Raw genomic sequence first — 14,593 nt, 5'->3', positions numbered from 1 at the left:
TTATGGAATATGTTTTATTAAACATCTAGTTTAATAAACTAGTTTAATAAACAGTAATGGCCAAAATCAACAGGACAGGAAACAACGTGTGTTGGAGAGGATGTGGAGAAAGGGGAACCCTCTTACACTGTTGGTGGGAATGCAAGTTGGTGCAGCCACTTTAGAAAACAGTGTCGAGATTCCTCAAAAAATTAAAAATAGAGCTACCCTATGGCCCTGCAATTGCACTACTGGATATTTATCCCAGAGATACAGATGTAGTGACAAGAACGGCCATCTGTACCCCAGTGTTCATAGCAGCAATGGCCACAGTCACCAAACTGTGAGAAGAGCCAAGATACCCTTCAACAAACAAATGGATAAAGAAGATATGGTCCATATAGACAACGGAATATTGTGCAGCCATCAGAAAGGATAGATACCCAACTTTTGTATCAACATGGATGGGACTGGGGGAGATTATATTGAGTGAAATAAGTCATGCAAAGAAGGCAGTTATATGGTTTCACTTACTTGTGGAGCATAAGGAATAACATGGAGGATATTAGGAGAAGGAAAGGAAAAGTAAATTGGGAGAAATCGGAGGGGAGATGCACCATGAGAGAATGTGGACTCTGAGAAACAGACTGAAGGTTTAGGAGGGGAGGAAGGGATGGGGAGATGGGTGAGCTTCATGGTGGTTATGAAAGAGGGCACGTATTGTGTGGAGCACTGGGTGTGGAACATAAACAATGAATCTTGGAACATTAAAAAAAAATAAAACTTAAAAATAGAGTAAAAAAAAGAATTTTCTTTTTCCTTATTTTATTTTCAGTGTTCAAAAATTCATTGTTTATGCACCACACCCAGTGCTCCATGCAATATGTGCCCTCCTTAATACCCACCCACCAGGCTCACCCAAGCCCCCACCCTCCAAAACCCTCCAAAACCCTCAGTTTGCTTCTCAGAGCCCACAGTCTTTTATGGTTTGTCTCCATCTGAATTCATATATATATATATATATATATATATATATATATTCTCAATACACTTATTAAAATCGTTGTTAGTTTATCTTCCTTGAGGCAGAGGCAGAGCAAAGGAAAATGATGAGTATAGACTGCTTTACATTACCTCTCAAGGAAATTGGATAGGTACAGAGCAAAGAGGCAGGTTAACTAGAACATTTAGGAGAATACTGTTGATATCTGTGCTGTAGTGATAATTTTTTCCTCTGAGATGGAATAAATTGCTCATTTTTTAAAAAAACTGATTTATCTTGATGACAATGTGAGTTTTTGTAGCATCAAAAAACACATTTATGGTAATTTATGTTTTCTTTGAAGAAATTAATGTACCTTTGACTATAATGTAATTTCTTACAATGGGAGGTTGTAAAAAGAGATACATAGGCAGTTACACCCCACTTTGAGGAGATGGATGTTAAAGTATATTTAAATATGCTAAGAATGTGGTAGTATTACTTTCTCAAGGATATTTCTGTCTTTATTTTAGATTCTCAATAGATAGTCTAATTGTTAATGTTTAAAAATTTATTTTTCCCTTAGAACTATTTAGCATTGATTGTACTCATTCTCAATACCTACATGAACAAATTTGAGCTTTTCTGACATTAAAATTCTTGAAAAAGAAAGACCTACATCAATTACAGTGAATGAACAATCAAGAAAGCACACCTGCTCCTTCTTTTAATTTTGATGATGTGAAAAAGGTGACTAAAACCTAATTATTTTGTGTCTTAATATAGTACTGGGTTATCTAGATTTATTGCTTAAATAGACATATAAAGAATATTTTACCATCTTTCCACACTTCTTATTCAACTAATTTTTACTTATTTATATTCAGCTATCATTGGGAACCCTTTCTTTCAGTACTCTGCCAATTATTAAATCCCTCTTAGTCTGTACCAATAGCTTCCTAATTGGTCTTTTTGAATCTATACTCAGTCTTATTTAGTGTCATTGGATAAATTTTCTAAAATATTAAATTCATTAAATCATTCACTTTGTAAAATATCTACCAGGAGCCCTCAATGTCTACTATAAAAATGTTTGTGAATTATGTTGGAATTTAAGGATTTTCACTGCCAGTGCCCAACCAACATTTCTAAAATGTGTGCCAGGAGCAAACTTATTTAATATTGACAATTTGTTTAATTAGCTACCTAGTTAGTAAGTTATGAGTAATAGAATAGAACAACTATAGTCACAGTAGTTGTAGTAACTCTGATGCACACTATTTATTTATATGACATTCCACAACATTTATCTCATTCAATCTGTACAAAAATCTTTTTTATTTTTATTTTTTTTAAAGATTTTATTTATTGATTTGACAGAGAGAGATCACAAGTAGACAGAGAGGCAGGCAGAGAGAGAGAGAGAGGGAAGCAGGCTCCCTGCCAAGCAGAGAGACCGATGCGGGACTCGATCCCAGGACCCTGAGATCATGACCTGAGCCGAAGGCAGCGGCTTAACCCACTGAGCCACCCAGGCGCCCCTACAAAAATCTTTTTTTAAAAGGGATTATTATCCTCACGTTGTAGATGGGAAAACTGAGATTGAAAAGTTACTGGTAAATAGTCCCAATTCATGTAGTGACAGGTAACAGAGACAGTTTGCTTCTAAACTCATTATATGATGAATTATATCCTTTGAGAAGAGTTAAATTAATTTTTGGCTCAATAAAAGACATTTATTGAAGTCTGTTTTAGCCTCTGTTCATTTGGTATAAAGTTATATCCATAATGTTTGATGAGTTTTTTGCTACCTATTATATCATGTAAATCCCACTTTAAGTCAAAATCAGACTCATTTTTAGAACAGTTCAAATTTTTAAAAATATTCTAATGCTTTTATTACATTTTATGGAGTTTCTAGCTGTTGAATTATTACTTATAATTCCAAAGGCCTTTCAAATATAATTCTACTAAGAGACCTCAATGTTACTTAAAATGATTTTAGAAAACAACTCAGTAGCCACACTGTTACTAGTATTTATTTTCTGTCTTGCTTTACCCTTCTACCAAATGAACTGGTTGAACCAAATGGTTCCAAAGTTATCTTCCCTAAATAATATGATTAATGTCTTTTATTGGTAGTACTGCAATACAACAACCAACCAAAATCTCTCCTAAATGGTAATTATTTTTTTACTATTATGGATAGATAAAGAAAGTACAGAGTTGGATGAATGGATGGAAAGACAGATAAATGATGGACAGAACCTAATGTTATATGCTGTATTTAAATAATAATAAATATAAAACTGTATGCACAGATAGAAAAGATGAGGTGGGTTTTTTTGTTTGTTTGTTTGTTTGTTTGTTTTTTTCCCTTTCAGTCTTTAAAATATGTAAAATTTGAAGAGAAAGGAAAGGGAGGATATTCAGGAAACAAGGTTGGTGATTGAAGGTGACCATAGTACAAACATTAGTTGGGACAGTCAAGGCACTAAAGTCAAGTATCAAAAGTGGCTTACTCCTCTTATCTTTGAATATTTAATTAACAAACAAGTTTATGCTATTTGAGGTTTAAATATTATATTTGGGAGATGAAAATTCATTCAATAAAATTCATAAAAGTATAAACATCCTATTATAATCAGTAGGTTTTAATCCCTAAGTTTTTAGTGTACATTTCATCATTTTTACAATGGAAATTTCAAACAGATAGGGAACTGGCATAATGGACTCTTCGTTGTATATCACTAAGCTTCAAAACTTATCAGCTCATGATCAATCTTATATCATCTACATGAACCCCAACACCCCACTACCACATCCCTAACTCTGATACTACTGGATTGCATCAGAGTATTTTGAACATCAGATTATTTCATTTGTATTCATTTTAGTTTATATATCTATAAAATGTGTGACCTTAATAAAAATGTATCCACCATACTATTGTGATGCCTAAACAAATTTAACAATAATTCTTTAAATTCCTCAAATATCCATTTTGTAATAAAATTCCCTAGCTGTCTTACAATTTTTATTGATTTCTTTATCTTTTTAAAGATTTTATTTGTTTATTTGACAGAGATCACAAGTAGGCAGAGAGGCAGGCAGAGAGAGAAAGAGAGGGAAGCAGATTCACCGCTGAGCAGAGAGCCCGATGTGGGGCTCAATCCCAGGACTCTAGGATCATGACTTGAGCCAAAGGTAGAGGCTTTAACCTACTGAGCCACCCATTTGCCCCTATTATTGATTTCTTTAAATCAGGACTCAAAAAATTTTTTAATTCTATAATTCCTTGATTTTTTTTTTTTAATTTTGGTAGGTCTTGTTACTGTTCATGCTTACTTATTTCTAGTCTTAACTCATATTATTTAGTTCTTTCAACATGCTATACCATTTTTTACTAGAAAACCTTTTATCTTTGGTATCCTCTTCTGTAATGACTTTCTTCCCATTTTTTTACTTGGCTAGTTATATTTAACCCTTTGAGACTCATTTTAAATTTCAGCTGCTTAAGAAGGAATTCTCTGTTTACTTATTAAAAGGCCTGCTCCCCTCTCTCAACTGTCTTTATCTATACCCAGTGTGTATTTTTTTAAAGCACATTTTCTTCTTTTAAGCTATTCATCTGTTTTCTTAGCCTTTATTTATTTATTTATTATTATTATTATTTTTAATTTTCAGCATAACAGTATTCCTTGTTTTTGCACCACACCCAGTGCTCCATGCAATACATGCCCTCTCTAATACCCACCACCTGGTTCCCCTAACCTCCCACCCCCCACCGCTTCAAACCCCTCAGATTGTTTTTCAGGGTCCATAGTCTCTCATGGTTCACCTCCCCTTCCAATTTCCCCCAACTCCCTTCTCCTCTCTAACTCCCCTTGTCCTCCATGCTATTTGTTATGCTCCACAAATAAGTGAAACCATATGATAATTGACTCTCTCTGCTTGACTTATTTCACTCAGCATAATCTCCTCCAGTCCCATCCATGTTGCTACAAAAGTTGGGTATTCATCCTTTCTGATGGAGGCATAATACTCCAGAGTGTATATGGACCACATCTTCCTTATCCATTCGTCCGTTGAAGGGCATCTTGGTTCTTTCCACAGTTTGGCGACTGTGGCCATTGCTGCTATAAACATTGGGGTACAGAAGGCCCTTCTTTTCACTACATCTGTATCTTTGGGGAAAATACCCAGTAGTGCAATGGCAGTGTCATAGGGAAGCTCTATTTTTAATTTCTTGAGGAATCTCCACACTGTTCTCCAAAGTGGCTGCACCAACTTGCATTCCCACTAACAGTGTAAGAGGGTTCCCCTTTTTCCACATCCCCTCCAACACATGTTGTTTCCTATCTTGCTAATTTTGGTGATTCTAACTGGTGTAAGGTGATATCTCAATGTGGTTTTTATTTTTTTTTTAAGATTTTATTTATTAATTTGAGAGAGAGAGAGAGAGAGAGAGCACAAGCAGGGGGAGAGGCAGAGGAGAGGAAGAAGCAGACTCTTCGCTGAGCTGGGAGCCCAACATGGAGCTTGATCACAACACCTGGAGATCATGACCTGAGCCAAAGGCTGAAGCTTAACCATCTGAGCCACCCAGGTGCCCCAAACAATTAATTCTTTCTTTCTTTCTTTCTTTCTTTCTTTCTTTCTTTCTTTCTTTCATTTATTTGTCAGAGAGAGCACAAACAGAGGGAGAAGCAGGCTCCCTGTCATGTGGGACTTGATCTCAGGACCCTGGGTCATGACCTGAGCTGAAGGCAGACACTTAACTCACTGAGCGACCAAGGTGGCCCTGTTTACTTATTTTTTAATTTGGTTTCCTGCTGGAAAATAAATCACACACATTTCATTTTTCAGCAAATCCTCAATGATCAGTACTGTTTCTGATTTATGTAAACTCTCAAATGTGATTTGTTTAGTGAAGGAGTAAATAAAGCCCTTACTTTTGTCCTGTGGCATTGGTTTCTTATATCAATAGAATGATAGAAATAGTCCAGTGAGAATTCTTTGAAATTTCTACTTTTTACTTTGAACTTCACCATATTTTAAATTATTTTATTCTCTCCAGTTTCAGAGAAATGCTTAACTCAGTTACTTGAACAACTGGTCTCATCTCTGCCCAACCCTTCCAGGATTTCTTTTTGTACAAAAAGAGTTTCTCTCTTTTCTTCTAGTGACTCCTTCTACTTGGCTTCTAAGAACCCAAGAAATTCAGTCCTTGACTGTGCCCACCTTTTTCATGCCTTTCTATGTCTGATGCTTTAAAACCATAGGCTATTCTCTGTACTATTTACAACCCACTTCATCATCTAATGTGGCCTCTGCCAACAGCCCTCACTAAAATGTTTCTCAAAAAAGATTGATTTATCAATCACAAACCTCTCTCTTAGGGTTTATTCCGGCTAGCTTTTCTATTGCATTTGACTCTGAGGTTGTCCACTTGAAATTCTTGAGGAAATCTTAACACTTAGTCTGTTTTGTTCTATATCTTTTGATATTTCCTCTTGTTTTACCTTACATTTAAAATATGAAGACATTTTTATCTTAAATATTAGTTTTTTTTAAACTATTCTCACTCTATCGAGCATCTACTTCATTGTTAATCTCTGTATGGAAATTTATTAACTGTGTTTTATATACACTAAATTCTCAATAAATGTTTGTTTAGTAGAATTGATTGAAGTTGTAGGTCTTGATCCAAAACTTTGTTCTTCCAGATTTGAATCTGTTGAGTGGAATTGTCATGACCAGCCCAAAATTAATTGCATAATAGATTAGATATATCTGAGTCAAGGAACCCTTCTTTTAAAAATGATAAAGCCTGCAAGAGAAAAAAAAAAAACATTTTCTGTAAATATCATACATTAGATAACCATACTGATTACCAGTCTTTATTAATGGAGTAAAGGAAATGTGAAGAGACCTGGTAGAGGTAGAATGGGCTTTATATAATAATCATGGTTTTTTTTAATATTGAGTGATAAATCGTGGTTTAAAAGTACAATGTTGAATTAAATTAGGTGAATAAAATTTTGATACATTTTAAATCTAATTTTTAAAATCCATAAAAGGTGGAGTCCCAGTCCTTTTACCACACCCCAAACCCTTCCTTAAATGATATATTTTTTGAAGATTTATTCATTTATTATTTGAGAGAGAGAAAGAGAGAGCATGGGTGGGGAGAGGGGCAGAGGGAGAGTGAGGAGAGAATCTCAAGCAAACTCTGCATTGAGTGTGGAGCCCAAATGGAGCTTGATCCCATGATCCTGAGATCATGACCTGAGCTGAAACCAAGAGTCGGACACCTAATCAACTGATGCACCCAGGTGTCCCTCACTGATATTTTTCAAACATTCTGAGATCTGAAACGTTTCTAGAAATATGATTGTTTCTGTTTCTGGTATATTAATATTTCTTCTTCTAATCAAATTATATTACTAGACCTCAGTCTTAAATGGGTTCTTTGATATTTGTAGTTTCCAAATACATATGGTGCCATCTTATAATCCTTATACAGCCATCTTATAATCCTTATACAGATAAATACAATGTGTGTGGCTAGTAAGAGTTGTTTTATATATGTTATATATATATGTTCTATATATAGATTGGATGAAGGCAGTAAAGCGAGCACAGAAATCAGTCCCCAACCAAATCACAGGGAATATTTTAAGTAAAGTCCATAAGTTATAACATGAGAAGTGTCATAAATAGAAAGGCTTTTTTGAAGTATGTTTAAAAAATAGAAAGAAGCAATTTCAGAGGGATAGAGAAATCAGGGCTTTGAAGTCAAAGCCTAGATTTCAGAAGAAAAATAGAAAAATTTCAGGCCCAGAAACAACAAATACAAATGAGAAAATGGAAGTCCTGGGGTATTAATGAAGATAATTAAAATACTGTGTTCTTTTTTGTTGTTGTTGTTGTTTAAGATTTTATTTATTTATTTGAGAGAGAATGAGTGAGAGAGAGCACGAGAGAGGAGAAGGTCAAAGGGAGAAGCAGACTCCCCAAGGAGCTGGGAGCCCGATGCGGGACTTGATCCTGGAAGTCTGGGATCATGACCTGAGCCGAAGGCAGTTGCCCAACCAACTGAGCCACCCAGGCGCCCCTAAAATACTGTTTTTAAAAGAGCTGGCTCTGGTGGGCCCCAGACTTTCTCTTATATATGCTCAGTAGGTGACAGCAAAGATGATTGGTTACTCTTCCACCAAAGCACTGGTCCTAATTTCCAAGCACATGAGTACAAGATTAGAAGCAGAGTAGTCTTGTTCTGCACCTTCACTAAAACAATGAGGGAAGGAATGAAAATGGAAAAATGACTAATGAGAGTATTTTCTTTCTGAATAATGAAATGGTTTTCCATAGGGATCTGCCAAAACAGATACTTGGAATCTAGAAAGAGAAAAGTACCCCAGTTGTTTAATGACCTGAAAATTTAGGGACTTTGACAATCATAAGTCAGGGTACTTATACATTCTGTCACTACAACCTCACATCACCACCATCTATACGTTACTGTTAGCTATATGCTCCTGTAATGGGGAGTTCTGCTTACCACCAATATACCATGATTTTGATTTGGGTGACAACAAATATTCCATGACTACTCTGATTTCCTGCCCCAAACCATTAGTATGACAAAATTCTGCACATATAAAACAGAGTTATCAAGCATTTGAAGGAACAGTCAAATGCAGAGCATCAAACTTGTAGAACAAATATCAATGAAACGGTTAATAGAGGAAACATTTTAAAAGTATAACTAATAAAGCCTCAATAAGATTCTACTCTAGATGATATTGATTCTATAGACAATCATCAAAATGTAAGAAAATCTTCTATATATTTAAATCTAACCAGAATATTTGGAGATTGATTTTTTTGTTTATTTGTTTTTTGTTTTTTGTTAGAGTACAATGCCTTTGGGGCACCTAGGTGGCTCAGTGGGTTAAGTCTCTGTCTTTGGCTCGGGTCATGATCTCAGGGTCCTGGGATGGAGCCCCACATCAGGCTCTCTGTTCGGCGGGGAGCCTGCTTCTCCTCTCTCTCTGCCTGCCTCTCTGCTTACTTGTGATCTCTGTCTGTCAAATAAATAAATAAAATCTTTGGAAAAAAAAAGAGTACAATGCCTTTAAAAAGAGAGACTTACATTAGTGAGTTAGAAAAGGGAATGGATAGGTTATTGAGAAAAAAACTCAAATATCAAACATTTCTTTTCTTTTTTTTTTTAAAGGATTTTATTTATTTAATTTACAGAGAGATAGAGAGCACAAGCGAGAAAGGGAACACAAGCAGGGAGAGTGGGAGATAAAGAAAGAGGTTTCTCACTGAGCAGGGAGCCCAATGTAAGATTTGATCCCAGGATCCTGGAATCATGACCTGAGCCAAAGATAGATGCTTATCAATTGAGCCACCCAGGCACCACAAAGCATGTCTTTTCAAAATGTATAAAATGTTTTTTACAAAAAGTCAGAGTCATAAATACTAAAAGAGAAATAATAAAATAAAAAAATATAAAGCAAAATTTGGAAGCTATGATATCTGTGCAGAGAGAATACAAGAGAACAAATAAGAAAAAAATTGTAGAAACAATTTCTCTAAGTTGAAAATAAGAAAAAGATTTTGATTTGATAGAGGTAAGTTAATTTATAGGTTTAATATTTTGATATAATTACCTAACAGAGGACAATTGAAGTTGTTAGTCATCAGTTTATATCACCTGGATTAAAAATATGGGCAGAATTGCTGAAATCAAATATTATATGCAATATTTTCTTTATAACAATAAACAAAATAGTTATATGTAAAATATATTACATAAAAGATATTACATAGTAGCTTAATACATTATAACATGATGAAAGATTATCTTATTAGATATACCTAGTTTTATGTCTATTTTATCGTGTTGAGGAATGATGGTACAGATAACATAGGTTGTGATGCACGTTAACTACCTTAATTTATAATAATTAGATTTGATGGTGCAAAATTGCCTTATATCCAGGAAAAAATAGATTTGTAATAAGGTAAGTTTGTTAAAAAAAATGAAAACAAACATATGAAATGGCAAAAATAAATCTGATGCCCCAAATGCTCAAATTAGGATTTATTGCTGTTTTCAAATTAAGGCCTCTGAATTTTCAAAATGCAGAGCACTCAGTTTTCATCAGGAAATACAGGTACTTTGGGTAATTAATAAACAATGTAAAAACATACTGGCAAAATCTATAAATATAAAGTAAATCCCTGTATAGTAACCTCTATCAAGAGTTTAAAGCAGTATTTCTCAACCCTGACTGCACATTATCACCCTCTGGGGAGATTTAAAAAGTATCACTGCTGAAGACACAGTCCCAGATTTCTGATTGAATTGGCCTGAATGGCATCCTGGTACAGCAGTTTTCAAAAGCTCCCTAGGAGATTCTAATGTTCAACTGGGAATGAGAATCACTGGTTGGAATTAATAGTATGGATTATTGGTCAATATTAGCACATGTGTAAATATGTTTATAGATTTATTTTACCCTTAAAAAATTTTAGAAACAAGGTGTGGGAGGGAACCTTACATGTTCCCTAACATCTTTCTTTCTTTTTTCTTTTTATGTTTCTTGCTTTCTTTCATCTTTTTTTTTTTAAGATTTTTGCGCCCTAACATATTTCTTTCTTTCTTCTTCTTTTTTTTTTTTTTTAAGATTTTATTTATTTATTTGACAGACAGAGATCACAAGTAGGCAGAGAGGCAGGCAGAGAGAGAGGAGGAAGCAGGCTCCCTGCTGAGCAGAGAGCCCATGTGGGGCTCGATCCCAGGACCCTGGGATCATGGCCTGAGCTGAAGGCAGAGGTTTTAACCCACTGAGCCACCCACCCCTCCCTAACATATTTCTACCTCTGCTTTGGATACCACTGATGATAAGAAATTCACAGTGCCTGGCACCCAGTAGTCAATTAAACAATTATTTGTTGAATTGTGAATTAAACTCCCTCTTGAAGTTACCAAATGCACCATTCCTTGTAATAGTCTTCCTCTGTGATTTTAAATGTAGAGAGGTCCTTTCCCATGGCATAATCAGTATGATGACCATCCATAATTTCTATACGTGTTATGGCTCTATTAAATTAGGATATTATGTTTATACCCTATTTCATTCCCTTGGGATCTCAATTACTTCGATTTACCTATATACTCATATTCATTATAACAACCATCTCTCACTCACCTCCTATTTATCATTATAACTTCAGATTATGGAAAGAAGAAAAATGTGTTAATTAACAGAAGAAGCACAGATACTTTTGCACATGAAATAAAACTTACGTTAATTGGAAGCACACTGACTAATTTTTTTAAATTCTCATTGTGAATGTTTTTAATTTTAGGCATTTTGGAGGAAAGGAAGCCATTAGCCAGTTGGAATGCCCTTCATTTCTCAAGGCCAACCATCTGTGGCTCCTACCTCTAGTGGATTATAACAATTTGAGAAAAGAATTTAACCTTTCATGGTAAGGAAGCAACAGAAATGGAAAAATGAGATAAGCCATAGACATTCTATACTATAGACTCAAAAATGATCCTGTATTAGTTTGTGTGTGTGTGTGTATGTGTGTGTATGACAAATTACCAAGAAGTTGATAGTTTATAACAGCATAGATTTACTCATCTCATATTTCTCATGGATTAAGAGTCCAGGTACAGTTCACCATAGTCTCCACTTAGTCTCACAAGGCTGCCATCTTGGTGTTGACCAGATTACATGAATGTCTGGAGACTTGACTGGAGAAGAATATACTTCTAATCTCATTTAAATTTTTGGCCAAAATTTATTTAGTTGCAGTTAATATGATTGAAGGTCCCGGCCCCTTCTTGGCTGTCGGCTGGAATCTATCTTCAGGTTTTGGAGGCTCCCCACAGTTCTTTATTACATGGATTTCTTCAACTTGGTTGCTTACTTCAAACCTATAAGGAGAGTTTCTAACACCAGCTTGCTAAAATGGAGTCTTATATAAACTAATATTAATAGAATGATATCCTTTCCCTTTTGTCACATCCTGTTGCTTAGAAGATGGTCACAAGCCCCTTGCCCATTCAACAGGAGATTACAAAAAAAATGTAAACACTAAAGTGAGAATCATTTGGGTGGCCTTAGGGTATGTTTGCCAGAGGTTCCAAAAACACAAGCTTACATTATTTATGTGGGGAGAGATGTTCATCCTGGGTGGAGTACTAGAGGAAGTTTCTAAGGACATAAAATCAGTAAACTCATCCAATCTTTCCCCATACATAAACTAGAAAGAGTTTGCCTCTTGTGTGGTACACAAGGAAAGTCAGTAGGCCCTGGGGCACACTGTATTCCCTCTTCCCCATTCCTTACACCCTTGAAATCTGACCCCCTCTGCATTATGTTATTAAACTCTTGTCACTGTTCAGTATGCATTTACTTTGATGAAACATGGGTAAATTATTATTCACAAAATGAAACAAGATAAGGCTGTGGTTACAAATACCCCTTCCTAAATTTTAGTGTATTAAAATAGCAAAGACTTAAGTGTTGTTCATACTCCACATCTGTCAGGGCATTCTGCTTCCTGTCTTCTTACTATCTGGAAAATTGCTGGTCTCCTGACACAGTAAAGAGTATATGGTGAGCTATTCACCTAGATTTCAAAATTCCTACTGAAGGAGGCACTACTTTTCTTTATGTTGACTAAAGTAAGTCACACGGCCAATACTTAATTTCAAAATGGTGGATCATGAAAGAGAAGTACAAAGAGACAATATACTGCACTGGAGACTACTAAAACAGGTGGAGGAGGGTGTTCCCAGTTAGAGATGGGAAGCCAGATCACCCCCAGTTTGGGAAGAAACAAACATATATGCTTTCAGTGTTAAACCGGCTGAAAACAAATTAATAATATATTTATTTACTTAAATTAGTCCTCTGCCCCAGTGTTTAAGCAGATAGCTTAGGAAGCTCAAGAGCAAGGGGCCTCCTTGTTTATAGCACCCTACTCTTGTCTACAGTCAAGGGTCCACTTGTACACTTGAAAGAAAATTTGGAATGATTTATATATGTGCCAATCTTGCTCTCATACTTTTCATTTCCCTTTAGAACTCAAGTATATCTCTTCTTCCTCAGTACACTACATCATTTTGTTCAGCAGAAGAATAATCCAGGAAAGACATACTTTTATTTTTTGATTACTATTCTCCACAATTTTAATTTAAAGATAATATCATATATATGTTGTTATATGTATCTGCACATACAGGAGTTTTGAGAATAACCAGAGGAGAACAGATAGGTAGGTAGGTAGGTTGGATGGATGGATGAATGGATAGATAGTTAGATACATACATACAGACATAAAGAGAATAAGAAGTATGCACAGTAATAATATTATATATTATTCTTCCCCGAATTCGTAGTAGAGTTGGAGAATGGCAGGTTTAGACAACCAAGATTTTCATTGGTGCTTCCCATTGGGATATCTGTATTCTTATTCTTGATTTCCTTTCTTTCATGTGTGATAGCACTTCAATTCATTATCAGCAAAACTAGGACTCAGGAAAAGAAATGTCATCTTAAAAGGATGACGTATTTTAGAATTAAAAAATAGGGAGGTTATGATATTCAAAATGATTATAATCAGTGAAACAAGTTAAAATGGTAAGCATAATTTTTATTTTAAGATTTGATTTATTTATTTGTCAAAGAAAGAAAGAGAAAAAGAGAGACACCACAAGCAGGGGGAGTGGCAGGCAGAGGGAAAAATAGGCTGAGCAAGGGGCCTGATGTCAGACTGGATCCCAGGACCTTTAGATCATGACCTAAGCTGAAGGCATCTGCTTAACCAACTAAACCATCCAGGTGTCCCATGCGTAAATTATTTTAATTAGATAATGAAGATTAAGTGCTTTTTAAAAATAAGTTTTTTTGTGCTCATTTTGGCAGCATATATACTAAAATCGATATAATTCAAAGATGAGCATGACCCCTGCTCAATGTTGACATACAAATTCATGAAGCATTCTATATTTTTGTGACAATAGTTGATAAGAATGTATTGTATACTTGAAATTTGCAGAGGATAGAGCTTAAATTGATCTTTTTCACTACACATGCTCACACACAATGGTGACTATGTAGAAATGAATGTAGTGATCTTTTTACAGTGCATACATATATTACAACATTATGTTGTGCATCTTAAATATGTGCACTTTTTATATGGTAAAATATCTTAATAAAGCTGCTAAAATTAAAAAATAAGATTTTTTAAAAAGATTTGTTGTTTGAGATTTTTACTGAGTCTCTAAAATCTCTTAGGAAACATTCTAAAAATCAGACACTACAAATGAAAAAGACATAGTTAATGTTCATCTTGTGTGAAATATTATATATGCTTATTTTGAATTCATGTGCTGACAGAAAAAAGTTAAGTTGCAATCAATAATTTTAATTTTTAATGTATTTTTGGTTTTCATTTTTGTTTTTATGTGATGTCTTCGCTGCAGGAAGAAAAAATGTTTATGTAATTATTACTTATGTCAGTTGGGAAAATCTGATTTAATTTTCTGTGAATGACCAATTCTTTGTTATTCATGTGCACTTCTGAGAT

General features: G+C 34.8%; 1 non-coding gene across 1 annotated transcript; it reads left to right on the top strand.

Annotated features, from left to right (window-relative positions):
- Positions 1 to 13,910: 13,910 nt before the first annotated feature.
- On the top strand, positions 13,911 to 14,014 carry LOC125089832 (U6 spliceosomal RNA). The gene has a single exon (XR_007124074.1). It is a non-coding gene; the product is annotated as a U6 spliceosomal RNA (small nuclear RNA).
- The last annotated feature ends 579 nt before the right edge of the window (positions 14,015 to 14,593 follow it).

This window comes from Lutra lutra, chromosome 1 (genome assembly GCF_902655055.1).
Source record: "Lutra lutra chromosome 1, mLutLut1.2, whole genome shotgun sequence".
NCBI lineage: Eukaryota > Metazoa > Chordata > Mammalia > Carnivora > Mustelidae > Lutra > Lutra lutra.
This window is presented reverse-complemented; position numbering and strand designations above follow the sequence as displayed.